Source organism: Neofelis nebulosa, chromosome 3 (genome assembly GCF_028018385.1).
Source record: "Neofelis nebulosa isolate mNeoNeb1 chromosome 3, mNeoNeb1.pri, whole genome shotgun sequence".
Lineage (NCBI taxonomy): Eukaryota > Metazoa > Chordata > Mammalia > Carnivora > Felidae > Neofelis > Neofelis nebulosa.
The window spans coordinates 54,656,288-54,675,198 of NC_080784.1; the positions used below are offsets into that span (position 1 = coordinate 54,656,288).

At 33.6% G+C, this 18,911-nt stretch overlaps 1 non-coding gene across 1 annotated transcript; it reads right to left on the minus strand.

Annotated features, from left to right (window-relative positions):
* Positions 1–18,277: 18,277 nt before the first annotated feature.
* LOC131508268 (U1 spliceosomal RNA) lies at positions 18,278–18,441 on the minus strand. Its single transcript, XR_009259966.1, has one exon. It is a non-coding gene; the product is annotated as a U1 spliceosomal RNA (small nuclear RNA).
* Between the last annotated feature and the right edge of the window lie 470 nt (positions 18,442–18,911).

Genomic DNA, 18,911 nt, shown 5'->3' on the forward strand with positions numbered 1-18,911 from the left:
TAACTGACAAGAGTCACCCAGGTGCCCCAACCCTGGAATTTTAAAATTTTAAATAATTTTATCTGTGAACATATCTTTGAACATATGTTTTGAGAGGGAAGTGTTATGACAATAGAAAATGCACCTGAGCAGAGGGGAAATGTGCTTTTCTGTCATTGTTCCTTGTTTCCAAGGTGGAAACAAGGATGCCCCCATTAACATACAAGGCAAGCATGTTAAGTCTTACAACAGAGTAAATAACATTGGTGATGGCACTCAGAGTCCACACTTTCCATTTGAACCAGAACTTCAAATATGAAACAATGGCAATGACATTTTAAGAAGTAAGAAATCAAGAAATCCTACCATGTCATTTCTTACTCATTTACTTTGGGGTACTGGCCATTTATTTAAACCTAAAGTGAACATGGAAGGAAAGGAAAGGATAGTGAAACCCATAGTTCCTTATCCTTTACTTCTTTATCCTACTTATCAGTAAGCCAGCAGTAGATAATATCAGCATGTGTTTTTGTCAAAAAGTGAAGTAAGAACAGATTGAGTTTGTTTTGTCCAGGGTTTCCACTGTTCTGGTAAGAAAAAATATATCTACATGCAGGGGCTATGAAATACAGATTGTACAATTTCAGTAATTCTGCACAGGAAGTGTTTTTATATTTGCATTTAACACTGGCTTTGCATACAATAAAGATAAATATTAAAACTCCAGAGGGACATGACATAATGATGAAAGAGTCAATTCTCCAAACAGACACAACAATCCTTAATGTGTATGTGCCTAACAACAAGGCAGCAATATATGTGAGGCAAAACATCATTGCATTGCAAGAAGAAATAGATGAATCCACTGTTACAGTGGGTTACATCAACACTCTTTCAGGAATGGGCAGACCCAGTAGACAGAAAATCAGTAAGGACATAACTGAACACAAAAAAGTCATGAATCAACTGGATATAATGGACATATATAGACTATTTTGTATAGCATTAGAATACACATGCTTCTCAAGCTCATGAGGAACATTCACTGAGATATACCAGATTCTCAGCCATAAAACATGCCTTAACAAATTTAAAATAGAAATCATACAATTTCTCCTCTCAGGTCATAAAAGAATTAAACTAGAAATCAATAACAAAAAAATAACTGGAAAATCCCCACATACATACATAAACATTAAATAGCACTCAACAAACACATGGGCCAAAGAAGAAATCTCAAGGAAAAAGTAATAATTTCTTCAAGTAAATAAAAATGAAAAAAATACTTATCAAATTTTGTGGGATGCAGGAAAAGCAATGATTAAAGGGAATTTTATAGCACTGAATGTATATATTAGATCCGAATAAATACCTAAAATCAATAACCTAAGACTATCTTAGGACACTAGAAAAAGAACAAGAAAGAAATAATAAAAATTAGAGCAAAAATCAATGAAATTGAAAACAGGAAATTAAAAGGGAAAACAAATGAAGCTAAAAACTTATTCTTTAGAAAGATCAATAAAATTGATGAGCCTCTAGCCAGGTTAACTAAAAAAAAAAAGAGTACATAAATTATTATTATCAGAAATAAATAAGTTATATCAATAAAGATCAAATGGAGATTAAAAGGATAATAAAAGACTATTATGAACAACACTATACACAAAAAGTAGACAACCTAGTAACATGGACTAATTTCTTGAAAGATACAATTTGTTAAAACTCACACAACAAGAAATAGATAATATGAATAGCCCTATACCTATTAAGAGATTGGATCAGTAAACAAAAAGAAATCAAAACCGAATTCACTGATGAATTCATTGATGGATTCTATCAAATATTTAAGGAAGAAATTATACCAAATTCTCTATAATCCACCTCAGAAAATAAAAATAGGGGAATGTTTCCTAATTTATTTCATGAGGCAAGTATTACCGTAATGCCCAAACCGGAAGAATACATTACAAGAGAAGATTACCGACTAATATTTCCAATGAACATAGATGGAAAAATTCTCAACAAACTATTAGCAAATTGACTGTAATAATGTTTACAAAGAATTGCACAGCACGACCAAATGTGATTTATCAACAGGTTAAGGAAGAAAAATCACATGAATATATTAATAAATACAGAAAAAGCATTTGATAAATCCAACATTCACTCATGATTAAAACTCTCAGTAAACTCTGAATAAAAGCGAAATTCCTCAACTTGATGGAGAATATACGCAAAACATTAAATCTGTGGATCGCTTTGGGTAGTATAGGCATTTAACAATATTTGTTTTTCCAATCCACGAGCATGAAATATTTTTGAATTTCTTTGTGTCATCATCAATTTCATTAATGTTTTATAGTTTTCAGAGTGCAGGTCTTTCATATCTTTGGTTAAGTTCATTCCTAGGTATTTTATTATTTTTAGTGCAATTGTAAATGGGATTATTTTCTTAATTTCTCTTTCTGCTGCTTCATTATTAGTGTATAGAAATGCAACAGATTTTTGCACATTGATTTTGTATCCTGCAACTTTACTGAATTCATTTATCAATTCTAGTAGTTTTTTGGTAGCATGTTTAGGGTTTTCTATGTATAGTATCATGTCATCTACAAATAGTGAACAAAACGAAAAGACAAGTTGTTGAATGAGAGAAGACATTTGCAAATGACAATGGGTTAGCATCCAAAATATATGAAGAACTTATACAACTCAACACCTGAAAAACAAATAAGCCAATTAAAAGATGGGCAGAAAACATGCACAGAAATTTCTATGTAGAAAATCCGGAAAAGTCAACAACAACAAATTGCAGGATATAGGTCAATATACAAAAGTCAACTGGTTTCTTAAATACCAGTAATGAACAAGTGGAACTTGACAGTTAAAACATAATACCATTTATAGGACCACCCTCCAAAATGAAATACTTACATGTAGATTTAATTAAGTAGGTGCAATATTTTTTTTGAAAAAACTACAAAACTCTGTTGAACAACATTAAAGAAGAAATAAATAAATGAAGAAATATTCCATGTTAATGGATATGAAGACTCAATATTGTAAAGATATCAGCTCTTCTCAAATTGATTTCTAGATTTAATACGATTCCAAAGAAAATCCCACCAGGTTATCTTGTGAATTTTGACACACTTACCCAAAAGTTTATGTGGAGAGGCAAAAGACTCAGAATAGCTGACACAATATTGAAGCAGAATGATAAAGTTGGAGGACTAACACTGCTCAACTTTAAGATTTACCATAAAGCTACGTGAATCAAGACAGTGTGGTATTAGACAAATAAGGTCAATAAAACAGAAGAGAGAGCCCAATAATGGATCCACATGAATATACTTAACTGATCTTTGACAAATGGGGCAAATAAATAAGTTAGAGAGATGATATTTTTTCAATAACAGTGCTGGAACAGCCAGATATCCAAATGCGAAAAAAAAAAAAAAAAAGAATCTAGACACAGGCATTACACCCTTCCACCAAATTAATCCAAAATCATAAACATAAGTAGAAAATGGAAGTGTAAAACAAACAAACAAACACAACAAACCAACTGCTAGAGGCTAACATAGGAGATAATCTAGATGAATTTATGTTTGGGGATGACCTTTTGGATACCAAAGTCACTATCTATGAAAGCAAAAATAAATATGGTGTATTTTTTAAATTAAAGATTTCTGTTCTGTGCAAGACCATGCTAAGAGAATAAAAAGACAAGCCCACAGACTATAACAAAATATTTGCAAGACTTATTTGTTAAAAGGCTATTATCCAAAATATATAAAGACTCAATACTAATAATTACAAAGAAACAAGCCATTTGAAAAATGGGCTAAAAACATTAACAGACGCCTCACCAAAGAAGACAAACAGATGACCAATAAGAGTATAAAAAGATGCTCCACATCATAAGTCATTAGGGAAATAGAAATGAAAACAATGACATACCACTACAAACCTATTAGAATTGCCAAATTCTGGAACACAAACAACACCAAATGCTGGTGAAGATGTGGAACAACAAAAACTTCCATTCATTACCGGTGGAAATGCAAAATGGTATAGCCGCTTTGAAAGACAGTTTGTGGTTTCTTGTAAAACTAAACATACTCTTACCACATGATCCAGCAATCATACCTTTTGGTATCTACCCAAAGGAGTTGAAAGCTTATATTTACATAAAAACCTGCACCCAGATGTTTATGGCAGCTTGACTCACAATGGCGCAAACTTAGAAGTAACCAAGATGTACTTCAGTAGTTGAATGAATAAATAAATTGTGATACATCCAGACAATGGACTATTATTCAGCACTAAAAAGAAATAAGCTATCAAATCATGAAAAGACATGGAGGAAACTTAAATGCAAATTGCTAAGCCAAATAAGTCAATCTTAAAAGGTTACATATGTATAATTACATTATAAGACAGTCAGGAAAACACAAAACTACGGACACTATAAAAAATACAGTGATTTTTCAGAGTTTGGGGAAGGGAGGGCTAAATAGGATTTTTGGGGAAGTGACACTCTTTTGTATGATACTATAATGGTGGCTGTGTGTCATTATACATTTGTCCAAACCTTGAAAAATGTACAACACCAAGAATAAACCTAATGTAAATTCTGGATTCGGGATGATAATGGGTCAGTGTAAGTTCATCAGGTGTAACTAATGTACCACTCGTGAGGAATATCAATTACAGAGACTATGCGTGCGTAGGGGGCAGGGGATATATGGGAAATCTCTGTATCTTTTCCTCAATTTTGTTGTGAATTAAAACCTGTCTAAAAAGTCTATTAAATATTCATGCTAAATTTTGCATTTTAATTCTTATTTAGAGTAACATTACATATTAAATAAAGAACAACATAAGAAGTTGAGAAAGACAAGAGAAGAATGGAAAAGGCTTTATATTTCAGTATCTTTGGTGGTACTTTTTTCTATACCTTTCAAACAAGAGGCCCCACATATTCATTTTACATTGGAACCCGACAATTATATTTCCAGCTCTGGTTTTAGGAGCCATTCCTGGAAACATAACTTTAGGTTTATTTCTCTAGTCTTTATAAAGATTCTTAGAAGTATCTAAAATTCCTTAATCAACCCCATTCACTTAAAAATTAATAGAGGGGACTCACTTGTTTTGCCAACTAAGAACTCTCATTACATGCATAAGATAAAATATAATTCTATTATCTATAATATGCACTTTAAATTCTAAGAGCATAGGAGAATTTTGAAAAAAAAGATATAAAATATTTTGGTTATTAGTTTCACATAAAATGAAGGGAGCATATTGTAGTTATTAATTAAACTTTGTTCTCATTTCTTCAACATTCATTATAGCACCCTGAAACTGATGTAACCTCATATAAGAATTCAAAAGTTTCACAGTTATATTTTTAATATATTAGAACCCTGCCATTAGAAATTTCTTCTGTAAAATGCTTTCATAAAATTGCTTTTTCTAAATCAATTATGTCTCTTTTTCTAATTCTTTCAAACTTCCCTTTATGGAATGCTAATGTTCAACACTGTTCTATTAAAATGTTACCATTATAGCTTTGTAAATGTTTATTATATGCTGCTTTTAATGAAATGATGGCCTTATCTTTGTAGAGTTAGTAGGGACAGTGAAACAAAAATAATTTCTGACTTTGTTCAAACTAGGCATTGTATTTATCTCATATTCTGTTAAACACACTATTCTCTGCTCTCGTTTGTCCAGAGATGGCTAAAGATTTAGAGGGGAAAAAAAATCCTCCCACATTCTTTTTATAAATCTGACTTCAGATAATTCAATATATTCTCTGCTACATGGAAGAGACTGAAAGTATTTAACAAATCTAATAAATGACAAAAACACAGACTGGTCAGGCATATCTATACTTTGCCATTATAGTTACTTTAAAAATGTATTTTCTTGTTTCAGTAGGGGTTTCAAAATAAATTTTATGGCAAAATGGTTTCTTTTAGATTCTTTTCACTGTGAGCAGCATTCGTGTATATTATACTGATATAACAATAGTATTGAGGCTCTTGTATTTTAAAGAGAGTGTTTAAATTGTTTTGATTTGAAATATGTTCTGAAGGAGGAGACAGTAGAAGAAATAGTATAAGGTCTAAAACAAGGTAAAAACAATCAAATATGAAAGGAAAGTAGTTACTCCTTTGGACCTTTGTGCTTTTATCAATTTTTATGAGGTTTTTTAATGAATTAAACATAATTTTTCTTTATCTTTCAAATTTCTGTTTAATTTTGGCCTTTTTAAGTTGATCTGTATTTAAACTCTTTAAGTAGTCAAGGAATGAATCATTGCTTTTATGCATAGAAAGATTTTGACTATACGATCCATATTAATTATATGTAGTAAATTATTTTTTAATGTCATGCAGATATTTGTAATAATTCTTTTAAAATCATATATCAATTCACTTATATTTATAGTCACTTTTCTAGCATTTATAATTTGGGGCTCTTTATGTTATATAAACAAATTATTTGGATTTAAAAGATGATTTAAGCTATGAAAGTACATACCAAAAATTTCTAGAATGCCCTAGAAAAATTGCAGTGGCTTAAACATTAAAAAAATACAAATTGAGACAAAAGGATTACATAACATTTAAATGAAATATACAAGGTATACCTTGGAAAATATCAATTAAATTGCTTTTCTATCTGTTTAAAATGCATAAAATAGTCCTTGCACTACATGATAAGCTAATACAAGCAGACACGACCGCACGGTTTTACTTTCTGCCAGAAGGAAGGGCATTCACATGTATTTCTCCTATTGCCTTCTTTGTTGAATTGTTTGAGTGCAAAGGACGTAAACAATTTGACTTAGTCTAATTTTAAGGTTAACATTATTTACCAGATTGGGAAGGTCATTTTGGTGCTAGTATGTAATTAATGTAAGGAGCAATTGGTAGAGTACTAAGGATAAAAACAAAAGACAGAGTGGTTCCTTGTTTTAAAACATAGAATTAAAAAAAAATGCTTATTTATTTAGAGAGAGAACATAATGGGGAGGAGCAGACAGAAAGAGGAAGAGAGAGAATCCTAAGCAGGCTCCATGCTGAGTTTGGAGTCCGACGTGGGGTTCAGTCTCACGAACTGTGAGATCATCGCGAACGGTGAGATCATGATCTGAGCCAAAATCAAAAGTCCCACGCTTAACCACCTAGGTGCTCCTAAAACATTGGATTTTTTTATGTATGGTTGCTGAACTTTTACACTTTTAAATTACTATCATTTATAGAACTTGAATTTTCTATGCCTTCTCTTGTGTTCTTGATATTACAGATCTCTCCCTGCTAGTTAACTGGCTTTTTATTTATTTATTTATTTTTAAAATTTTTTAACGTTTATTTAATTTTGAGACAGGGAGAGACAGAGCATGAACGGGGGAAGGGCAGAGAGAGAGGGAGACACAGAATCCGAAGCAGGCTCCAGGCTCTGAGCCATCAGCCCAGAGCCCGACACGGGGCTTGAACTCACGGACCGTGAGATCGTGACCCGAGCTGAAGTTGGACGCTTAACCGACTGAGCCACCCAGGCGCCCCTAACTGGCTTTTTAAATATTACACTTCAATGATTATTGATTTGGGGACAGGTAACCAGTTTGTGAGAGCTTTGCCTATCAGTGTAGTAAACACCTATGTAGAACTTGGGATTTCAATGTTGAGTTATTTGAAATCAGGTGTGGGTCTCAGGCCCACATGCCAAGGTAGCACTCAAAACATGTTTGTTGAATCAAATTTATTTCCAGAAATGTATAGTGTTTAAAACATAACTTTATAAAATTATACATGTTAAATATCCATGATGATAGTACATTTTACACAACAAATATAGAATGCTTTTTGAACTTATAACAATCCTCTGTGTTGTTTTTAGTCTTAAAATTGATCCAGTATCTACCACCTTTTCCAGGCTTTCCAAGTATGCAATCAGAATAAAGTCATAAGTTTATAAAGATATAGCAATTATACACATAATTATAAAAATACAAAAAGTTCAAGGTACTTTTGTGAAAGCTATTTAAAAATATGTTGATATACTTCTAAACCAGATTTTTTTTGTGTTAGGTCAGTACATTAACTTATTCTAAAAGTAACCTCCAATATTTGTTTCAAAATAATACAATAATGTTTGTTCTTCATTGCCCAGCTGTAGAACTTGGGCTTTTTTTTTTATTTTTATTTTTTTTTAAAAAAAAATTTTTTTTTTCAACGTTTTTTTTTATTATTTATTTTTGGGACAGAGAGACAGAGCATGAACGGGGGAGGGACAGAGAGAGAGGGAGACACAGAATCGGAAACAGGCTCCAGGCTCTGAGCCATCAGCCCAGAGCCTGACGCGGGGCTCGAACTCACGGACCGTGAGATCGTGACCTGGCTGAAGTCGGACGCTTAACCGACTGCGCCACCCAGGCGCCCCTTTTTTTTTTAAAGATGAATTTGGATTGAGACAATGTGTTCAGTGTTACAATATGTTCCAATTCTTCAACTTATTTTCTCAGGTAACAGATGAGCTATTCTTTAGAAATATTTTAGGATATTGTGAGGAAGCAGTGCACTATGACTGGAGGAAAGATTTTAGAGGTAAGTTATAATAACGTAAGGTAGACATTGTGATTTTGAGATATGTGATTAGAGATGTGAAGGAACACCAATTTGTTTATTTAAAAAATATTATTTTATTTTAAAAAGAATGTTTATTTTTGAGATTGAGAGGTGAGTGGGAGAGAGGCGGAGAGAGAGAGAGAGAGACAGAGGATCTGAAGTGGGCTCCACACTGACAGTGACCTGATGTGGGGCTTGAACTCTGGAACCATGGATCATGACATGAGGAAAAATCAGACACTCAACCAGCTGAACCACCCAGCTGCCCACAATTTGTTTAGAAATCTGTAGAGAATCTTATACATTATGGCTATCTGCATTACATTTGTATTAAACTATGATTATGAAGAATAGAGAAATTACAGTAAAAAACTATGATGAAAGGAGTAATGGCATATATTTTAAATTCTTTTGTTGAACTGGAGATACGTGGAGTTATTCTGAGATCATACAGTGTTCTCAGGGGAAATTCTAAACATTATATATATGTAGCAAGAATTATAAAGGATTCTGCATGCATGCTTCAGTTTCTCCAAAGAAAGAGAAAATCATTTTAGAAATGATTTCAATGCTAACGAATTATAATCTCAGTTTGTCAAACTAATATATATTTGTCCTTTACCACCTACCTTAACTCAGGTATGTGTACAGCATGCATGAATAGAGAGGTTATTTTTATCAATTCAAATCAACCATCTGAACTCTCAATATGTTGCAGAAAAGCAAATAAACAAAAACAAACAAACAAAAACTAAGTGCACATTTTTCAAATTAGGAGTATAACCTAGATTTTTAAGAGCTTAGAACATAAAGTCATACTCCCAGGAATAGGAACCCAGTTCTGCTATTGAAGGTCTGTGGTACCTAGAAAAATTACCACACCCCTCTAAGCCTTGTATATCTCATTTATAAAACAGATTTTGTTTGTTGTGAGGACTCAGTGGGATAATCTGTGTAAAGCCCTTAGCATGAAGCCTGGTTCAGATCAAGAAATTCACTAAATGTTAATGGCCAGTCAACCAAATGAATTGCAAATATTTTGAAAAAATAGTAATTGGTCTAATGTCTATTTTTTTGTTAGACTTAAAAATTTTTTTTTAATGTTTATTTATTATTGAGAGACAGCAAGAGACAGAGCATGAGCATGGGAAGGGCAGAGAGAGGAGGAGACACAGAAACCAAAGCAGGCTCCAGCTCTGAGCTGTTAACACAGAGCTCCACGCGAGGCTTGAACTCACGGACCATGAGATCATGACCTGAGCTGAAGTCAGATGCTTAACCAACTGAGCCACCCAGGTTCTCCTAATGTCTAATTTTTTTAGGTATGTATTTAAAATGTTTTATTTTTATTTACAAATCTTTTTATTTCAAATCTATGCAGTTGATAAGCAGAGACACTCTTATAGAAACCTTAATAGGATAAATGTGAGTGATAGCACCAGTCTAGAGTAGGACACTTTGAAAAAACTGACTGTTTGAGGTTTTAGAATATCAGAACTTATGATTATAATTTTCAGCTGATATACCATTACTTAATGTATTTATAAACCATTATGATAGAAATAATTGGAAATAAATGTAATTTAAAAGTATAATATATTCTGTTTTTATGCAGATAGATTCTGAAAATTTTAGACTAACTAAAGTATACTGTATTAACAACATTTCACACCATTCCAAATTTTAGGAACAGTAAGGAGTACGTGTGGAAGAAAAATTATACACATGGATTATTATCTTTCTCAATTTTAGTTTTGGGTGATATCTGAAAGAGTCAAATGAATTTGAGAGACCCTTGGAGAAATGCCATAAATTAATATGGATACTTAAAAGATTTTGTGCTGACTCAAATTTTTTTTAATCCTTCATATATTCAAAGATGTGCTTCTATCCAGTAACAGTTTTGCTAATTCAATACTTTTCCCAGAAAGATTGAGATTTTTGAATGTCCTGTATGTTGACATCCTTGATGCACTATATACTTTGGCCTGTTCAGTTGGTTTAGTCACAGTTACTATACTTCTGTGCTTTAATGATTCAAACACTAATTCCTTAAAATCATTTAACTATTTAAAAAAAAAAATCATTTAACTATTTTTTAATAATGATAGCAGTACGTTGCTCCTGATAAGCTAAATTGATATAGGTCTACTGGTTTGGGTTTGAATATTTTTTAATTTTAAAATAGATTTTTAAATAATAAGGCAAAATAAGCACATGGTAAAAATGACAAGTGTATTCAGAAAAACAAATAAGTCACCTTTCCTCTCTAGATTTTCAACTACTTTCCTATAGAGGTAACTATCATTAGCATCTATGTATATTACTATGAATAGAGTATACATTAATATATGAAATATTAATATATAGTAATATATTATGTATAAAAATAAAAATATATATATTATAAATATATAAATATTTAAAGTATATAACTATATATATTTACCCAAGTCTATAAATACTATCGTTTTCACATAAATAAAGTAATAAAATTTAAGCTTTTAACACAGTCCCTTGCATATATTAAGCATTTAATAGACTATGGTTGAATTGATTTTTCATAATCTTGCCCGATTTTTCCCAAGAAAGACATTGGATATATATTTATTAACTTCCATTTTTGAAATAGCATAAGTGGTATGTCATTTGAGACATTAGAGCATAGGTAAATATGGTTTATTAAGTAAAGAAAATAATGACAAATAATTTCACTATCTTTATTTATTTCAAGAGTTTCTTGAAAATAACATCTTGCTTGGGCCATTTTTCCTAAAGCCATCTCAGTTATGTATGCCCCTCGACTGGCAGCAAACCACAGCTGACAGATCTTTAATGCAAACATTATCCATTACAGAGCAGAGCTTAAATGGAAAATGTGTAATTGGTTTTCCAGCAGACCAAGATCATTAATGTGAAACACACTCGAATAAGCATTGCTGGAAAGGTTTCATGCTATTGGATATTGATCAGAGGCAAAGGATCACTGCAATTGGTAGAATGAGTGTGAAGGAAGGTGGAAAATAGCTAAAGTTGCTTAAGCATGCTAAACAATTAGCTTTAAAAATTAAAAAATAAATAAAGATGGCCTCGCTCTCAGCCATAATTTTGACTAACTTGTCTTTGTGCTTTTTGGTTAAACAAGAAAAAGGAGATACTTATTTTTATTGCCTAGATATTTTACATCTCAGTGTAAAATAAATATATGGCTCAAGCAACATAAACACAGTGCTTCTTTTAATTTTATTTCCTAGAGACTATTGTCCATGAGAATGAGGGCAATGATCATGTAAATTCTATGGAATTTGAATGGTTGAGTCATTTCAATAGTATTGTATTTGGGGTTTATAATTTGACAGTCATGTACTAATTCGGATGTATTATTTTTGAAATAGGCTTATATCATTAGATAGAATTAATGAAAACTACAGCTATATATAGATTTCATATTTTTATAATGTTTTACAAAGAGCTCACATATAATTAATGATTATGATATAGATGCAGAAGGTGTCTAATACCATTTACATTTTGCACTTTATTTATTTTTACATTTTGCACTTTAGATTTAGGAAACTTGGTATGCAGAAAGACTAAGAGAAAGTTCATGTTAGAGCAAACCTTCTCATTTCTGTGACCTTAGAAATATACATTTCCAAAAAGGAAAAATAATCGTTTCTCATTTTATTTATTTATTTATTTATTTATTTATTTTTAAATTTTTTTTTTTCTTTCAACGTTTTTTATTTATTTTTGGGACAGAGAGAGACAGAGCATGAACGGGGGAGGGGCAGAGAGAGAGGGAGACACAGAATCGGAAACAGGCTCCAGGCTCTGAGCCATCAGCCCAGAGCCTGACGCGGGGCTCGAACTCACGGACCACGAGATCGTGACCTGGCTGAAGTCGGACGCTTAACCGACTGCGCCACCCAGGCGCCCCAATCGTTTCTCATTTTAAAGGAAAAGCAATTTTTTTTATGGGATAGCATGTCAATTCACAATGGAATTACCACCAATTAAGGAAGAAAGTTTCTTCCTGGTAATGATGATAATTCTATGCTTTAATTCTGAAAAACTTTCCTGCCTATGTATCTCTTTCACACATATTTTCTTATTCCATTTACATTACACCTGGTGTCTTAAAATGTGAATGACATAAGTTGAAAAGAAAACTGGGGCACACAATCTAGAAATGACTTCACTCAATTTAGCTCAAAAGAAATAATATTTTATTTACTCCTTCACCAAGTTAACGTAGAATATTCTGTACTTACAAACTGGATTAAATTTGCAAAAAATATTTAAAATCAAAATTAAATTTGTATGACACTGAGGTATTAAATTTGTTTGCAAATTCTTTGACCCTCCTCTACTCATACAGAAGTGGAGTCGTGTTCCCTGTCCCTGGAATTAGAACTGGCTATTGACTCACTACTAATGAATAGAAAACTGTTAAACAACAGAGCTTCTAGGAATCATAAGGCCACTGTCTCATAAACCCAAGAGATTAGTGGGTATTGCTTTTGTCTAATGCAATAGATTATAAATTGATTTATTAAAAAAGTCAATTCCTTGTTTAAGGAATATATACCAGCTTGTACTGAGAGAAACAATTTAAATAGGTAATTAGATCCCTAAACCTCCAAGGTCAGAGACAGGCTGGAAAATCTATAGTATTGAAAATATGGTCTATGTTTTACGGAAAAGAAAGAATGACTCAGAAAGGGGAACCAAGACCCTGAAAGAGAGAGACAGGAGCCATGGTGAACAACTTCTGGAAAGTACTTTTAAACTTTAATTAAAGAACTGGCAATATGCCTGATGGATTTCGGAATCACTATGGACTAGTGATTGTTGTGCACCTATCTTTTATTTTTATTTTTATTTTTTTTTCCATTTTGAATCACTGTATGTTTGTTGTGTGGAATGAAGAGAAATCTCTTTAGTTAATAGGTTTTCAGATAAAGAAGAACTATACTCTCGCTGGCATATTCAAGAAAAATACTTGAAGTACATATTTACATAATTCAGATCTTAGAACTCGAGCTGAAATCTGATACTGAATAGACAAGTTTTTAGGGGGTCTTAAAAGGGAATTAATGAATTTTGCTTGTGGAAGAAATATAAATAACATGTGGCCAGACAGAGGATTTGAGTGGCTTTAAACATGCCCACAAATTCTTTGAGATTCCTCCCTTTAAAGAGTGATACCATATTTTCATCCTCTTAAATGAACAGATTACCACAGAAGTGATTCTGCATCATTTGAATCTACGTCAGAAAAGACAGTGGTCTTTCTTCTGGCTCTCTTGTTCTTTGGGGTTGCTTACTCTTAGAACTTAACCATCCATCATGTCATGAGTAAATCAAGCAAAGGCACAAAATGGCCTCGTATAAGTGCTCTAGTCGGAGGCCGAGTGAAGCTGTTAACGACAGACAGAATCGACTACTAGGTATGTGAGTGGCTGAATCTTTAGTTACTTCCATCTTTGGTCCACTGCAGCTCATACCATATGGAGCACAGAAAAACTGTCCTTATGAAGTCCTGCCCAAAATTGCAGATTTGGGAGCAAAATGTATCGGATAGTTGTTTTAAGAGACTCAGTTCTGGGATGATTTTCAACGCAGCAATAGATAACTGGAACATATGATACCTAAAATTGTTGAGTGAGGACAGGATGAGATCATTTATTCAATAAATATGTATTGAGTAGCAACCATGGCAGTAGTCTCAGAATTTAGCCTGAAAATAATGTACAGTCTACGTGATTTAAAACAATCCCTTAAATGTTTTGTATTTTCTCATTTCAGATTTTCTGAGACCACTATGATAAAAACTCTTCATAATCAATGTCCAATTATTTTTTTAATGCAAAAGTGTATAAGAAACGAGTCGTCACAATAAAATGTGGTTCACTATATCAGAAGAGTACTTAGAATGCCAGACCCGGAAATTCAGCTCCAAATTGCTGTACATGCGCCCACGTACATCGATGGTAGAGTTCAGTGATCATATATGTGCATATATTCTCCAGAAAACTCTGGGAACATGGCTGAAAAGCACCTGTAACTCACTAAGAACAGAGGTATTTCAGAAAATCTGCGAGAAGCTGAGTAACTCTGGATTTTTCAAATGTGCTTCCCATTGTGCACTTTAAGTCAGAAAGACTTAATGTACACTATTAATTCAGAGATACAGAATGTAGCTTAGGAAGCAGCTGTGCGTAGTTAAGTCTCCATGTTACCCCATCCCAATGCTTAGTTTTACATTAAGAGTTGTGAGGCGACAGTAATTAAAACATCAATGGAGATAGGTTGACGTACAGATCCCTGTGGCTTCTGACAGGCACCTCTCATAATTACTTTCCCCTCCAATATTAAATGCAGCTGATAAGAGAAAGAAATAAGAGTTTCAGAGGTATAGGGAGGATTTCACTGGAGGAGATGTCTAGCCTTGACTCATTGCCCTTGGTACATGCCCTAGTACTATAAAAACCACCGCCAGCAGGAGGTTAGTCAGGAATGCTATCCCAAAGAAAACTGCTCCCACAGGATCACTATAAAGCATGTGTGTTTGTCGACTTTCCTCATAATGCCCATCATTCATTTTCCTCTCCCAGAACCAGTTCCCTTGTAAATGACTCACTTCTTTTCAAAAGTTGCACATTTGTGTAGAGTTAAGCATATAAGGATATACTGGGTCACAGTCTTTCTTAAGACAATAGCATTATTTCCTCTGAATGTTGGTGCATTAAATGGAGCATAAATTCTGTATTCACCATAGCTCCTGTCATGTGGAATTGTTTATTTTTCCATTAAGATTTACTGTTTTATGCCTCATGTTTTATACTACTCTGCTATTAGCTGAATACATGTTTAGGAGTGTTACATCATCTTCGAAAATGTGTCTCTATTGTTATATACTATCTGTCTATGTTTATCCCTGATAATCTTCTCTGTTCTGAAGTCTAATTTACCTGCAATAAATACAGCTATTCCAGCTGTTTTTGGTTAGTGTTTGAATGATATATATTTCTTTAGCCATTGCTTTTAATTTATAAAGGTATTTACATTTAAAATGAGGCTTCATGTAAATATAAATGGGTTGTTTATTGCTTTTTAAAATCAGATCTGACAATTTCTGTATCTTAACTGTTTAGATCATTAACATGAAAAGTTATTATTGATATAGTTGGATTAGAAATGTATCTTCTTGCTTGTTTTCTATTTGTTGTAGTTTTTAAATATCTTTTTTTCTTTCTCTATTCTTTTCCTTGTTTTAATTGACAATTTTCCATTATTTCCTTTTATCTCAATTGACTTAATAATATTTATAACTTTTAACTTTTTTAGTAGTTGCCTTAGGGTTTAAAATAGAGATTTTAAATAATCTGAGTCCACCTTCAAATACTATTATACTTCTTTAACTGTAGTGTAAAGATATTATCCTACTTATTCCCAATTTCTCCCTCCTATCCCTTGTACCATTGTTGTCAGACATTCAGTTTACAGCCAATACTTTGTTATTATCATTGCTTGACATGGTTTATTGTTTAGAGCAATTAACAACAAGAAATTAAAAAAGGAGAGTTTTACTTTATTTATTCCATTTCTGATTTTTATTATATTCCATGTTTCTGCTATACCATATTTCTTCTCGCTGGAGAATTTCCTTTAATGTTTCTTACAGAGTAAGTCTATAGGCAATAATTTCCCTCAATTATTGTTTGCTTGAGCAGCACTTTGTTTTTCTCATTTTTGAAGGATATTTTTGCTGAGTGTGAAATTCTGAGTTAATAAGACTTTATCTTCTTTTTTAACAGTTTAAAGAGGTCACTTCATTGCCTTATTGCTTATAGAGTCTTCAATGAAAATAATGCTGTAATTTTTATTCTCGTCTTTGCAAGTATACCACCACCGCCCTCTGCCAGATACCTTCAAGATTTTTTCTTTATCTTTTGCATTTCTGCAGCTCAAACATGCTGCTTCTAGGTGTGGGCTTTTGTTTGTTTACCTCTGTTATTTATCCTATTTGAGTTCTCTAAGGTTCTTGGATTGGCTTGCAGGATAGTGCTTCCTTGTTCTCCCTCTATAGATTAAGCCTTTTTTTTTTTTATGTTTATTTATTTTTGAGAGAGAAAGGTGGGGAGGGCAGGGGCAGAGAGAGGGAGACACAGAATCCAAAGCAGGCTCCAAACTCTGAGCTGCCAGCTGAGAGGTGTCAGCACAGAGCCTGACACGGGGCCCGAACCCATGAACAGTGAGATCGTGACCTGAGCCTGAGTCGGATACTTAACCGACTAAGCCACCCAGGAGCCCCAGGTTAAGCATTTTAATAAGGGAAATAGGGGCAAAGGATGTTAGCGAATCCCTGCAGTTGCTGTTTTCTTACCCAAGTCAGCACGTCAGAGGTGTTCTCTCCTATGCTCCCCCAAGAAAGCCTGGTGGGTTTCCTAAAGTTGACACCTGAAAAAGGACGGAGACTGCAAATATGAGTGGTCTATAGACTTCTCACTTCCATGCTAGCCCATGCTCAGCCTTCAGCAATGCATTACATTTTATAATTTCATCTTCCTACTGGCTTCTGTGGCATCTAGTGGCACATTCCCCATGAAAACTAGTGTGTGGGTTCTGTTTTAAGCTGCAGGCCCCCGACTTCTCTATGCCTCCATTTCAGGTTGGTTGTTTGCCTTATGAGCTCATTTCTCTGAAGAACTGAAACAAGTTTGTTAACTTGGAACATATCCAGCATTTTTCTCATCGGGTGGAGGATGACATCCATCCAGCTCTCTACATTTTTGAGAGCTGAAGTTAAAAGTCTAAAGATAAATGTTTTAATACATATTTATTTATTTATTTATTTGTGAATCAAATAAGTTGATAAACAAAATGCCAACCCGGTTTGGAAAATAAAAATTCAAGAGTACAAAACAGTCATCCCATCGAATCTAAGGCCCTCTAGATGTGTGTCTTTGGGCTGTGACTGGAGCTTGCCAAATCTGCAATTCTGTGAATTGAGTATTATAATGGCAGTTTATCAGGGGTGTACCCCATCATAGAACAAAAAGAGAAAAGTAGACTGGGTCCTCTGAGGTGGAAACTTGGAAAATAATGGAGGAGTGTGAAGAACGTAGTCATTAGGGTCAAGCTGAGAAGCAAGAGTTACCTGAAGATGGGACACAGATAGCAGTTGGCATTGACAAAAGATTCAAGAAACTAATCGATATAACAGAGAATCCTGAAGAACAGAATTTATTTCAAGACAGAAGTTTTATGGAGATTTTATCCACTTCTTTTCCCTTACCATTTCATGGGTTTGGTTTTTTTGCCCTATGGAAGGTTTTGGTTGAATCAGTGACATTTTTGTTTTGTTGTGATACAGGACTCAACTTCTGTTGACAGTGCTTCCTATTGGCTTTCTAAGGTGGTTAAACATAAAACAGCAGAGTTTCCAAAATCTTTTTAATGTGAAAACCACTGTATTTTGATATTGAATGATATTGAATTGATTTCCTGAAATATTTTTAGATAGAAGTCTTTCAGCTTTTAACAGTATTGTCATAGATTGAGAAGAAAAAGAAAAAAAAAATCACACGGGTCAACCCTTTTTGTTTTTTTTTAATGTTTGTTTATTTATTTATTTTTAATAGGGGAAAGCGTGAACTCAGTCCCCCACTACCACAAATTATGCAGTCGAGTTTCCCACATTTGGGGAAATTGCAGGGGTCAGCACATCCGGAGTGCAATGGATAAGCCTTGCCCTGGGAAAACCACCTTCGTGATCATGGTATCTCCCCTGCCAGGTAAGTATGTTTATTTATTTTCAAGAGAGAGCACAGGGGAGGGGCAGAGAGAGAGGGAGACACGGAATCTGAAGCAGGCTCCAGGCTCTGAGCTATCAACACAGAGCCTGATTGGGGCTTAAACCTGCGAACTGTGGGAGGATGACCGGAGCCCATGACCTAAGCTGAAATTGGACACTCAACCAACTGAGCCACCTAGGAGCCCCTAAGATGGGTCAATTCTACCATGTCTTGGTCATAATGCTTCTTGGGCCAGTTTATGTTCTACTGAAGAGGCTTAATAATTCCCCTTGCCAAGCTTTCATTTTCTGAGGTGTTATCTATAAAGATAGGGGTTAAAAAATCAAACAGAGTAAAATCATAATAAGTTGAAATCATGTGTGCTCAGTGAAGGAGTGTATTAAATGGTAATATGTAAAGTCTAGCTTAATGATTAAGTTAACTAATCTTGCCACTGTTACAAAAGTAAAACCTCAAT